This window comes from Myotis daubentonii, chromosome 11 (genome assembly GCF_963259705.1).
Source record: "Myotis daubentonii chromosome 11, mMyoDau2.1, whole genome shotgun sequence".
NCBI lineage: Eukaryota > Metazoa > Chordata > Mammalia > Chiroptera > Vespertilionidae > Myotis > Myotis daubentonii.
This window is the reverse complement of record NC_081850.1, coordinates 61303669-61304861: the sequence shown is the minus strand read 5'-3', so window position 1 is coordinate 61304861 and position 1193 is coordinate 61303669. Positions and strand designations below refer to the sequence as shown.

General features: G+C 35.4%; 1 non-coding gene across 1 annotated transcript; it reads right to left on the bottom strand.

Moving 5' to 3' along the window:
* Nucleotides 1–728: 728 nt before the first annotated feature.
* On the bottom strand, nucleotides 729–870 carry LOC132212914 (small nucleolar RNA SNORA48). Its single transcript, XR_009447849.1, has one exon. It is a non-coding gene; the product is annotated as a small nucleolar RNA SNORA48 (small nucleolar RNA).
* Nucleotides 871–1193: the final 323 nt, after the last annotated feature.

The following is a 1193-nucleotide window of genomic DNA, read 5'->3' as shown; positions in this document are numbered from 1 at the left end:
TAGAAAATTTGAAATTCACGGGAAAGTATAAAGACTAAAATAAAAACAGCCTTAATCACATCACTTCTTCAACACTCAATCTTGAGATCTACCAATCTTTTCTATTTTTCAAACATGATGTAAAAATGCAGACACATTTTAAAATCCTGCTGTTTTCTCACTGAACATTGTAGTGAGGCCATCGTTTTCCTGTGCTATTTAACTCTTCGACAGTGTAGTTTTGAAGATCAAATTGTATTCCATCATATTATAATGTTATAGTTTATTATATTGTAATTCACATTGTACATAATATCCTAATATATAGTCTGGTCCTATTATAATTTATTTAACAATTCCCAACATGCTTATTTTTAGAAATAGGAAAACCTAGTATGCACTTGGCTTGAAGCAAGTATGCATGTATTTAGTTTTGGTATTTTCATCCCACCATCAATAACCTTAACTTAAATTTTTGCCAAATTGCAGACTTCATAGTCTGTAAACAATTGCAAACCTGTTTTAAATTCAGCAAAAATTAAAAGGCCACCAAACTGTTAGGTTTCTGAAATTGCAGTCTTCCTGAGGCTTTTCTTTTTACTTCTTAATCCTTTGCTATCCACCTTTACTTCTTAATTGCTTGTTATCCACCCTTTCCCCCCTATTGAATTATTTGTAATCCTTCCTCTGTCTCTTTTCAATATGGAGTTTATTTTTATTGGAGCTTTTCTTTTTTCTTTTTTCTTTTTTTATGTGCCTCAGGCATGAAACAGCTCTGGCCACCGACATAGCCATCAAGCCAGGATGAACTAAGGACTACACATCTGCTTTGCCCCTGATTGATAGAGCAATACCACCAATCAGGTGTCTTCTTACTCATTGCCAGGGGGTGGAGCTTTTCTTCTAAATTTTAGGAAAAAATCAGATATTACACATAAGCTTATAGGCCTTATGCTTGCCTACATAGCATACATTTACCTGCATATCAAGGGTGGAACCATTTAGTGAGAGATTGCTGTATACCAGGCTCACCACACTGATGGCCAGAATACTAGTTTTTAAATTTACCCAGTGAGCCATGGAGTTGTCATGTGGTCTGAAATGTTCCACTGTGACTAACACATTCTCTGACTGAAGGTAGACCTTCAAGGAAAGCCAAGTCAGAAGCAGAAGTTTGCTTAATAAGAATGAAATCAGCCCTAACTGGTTTGGCT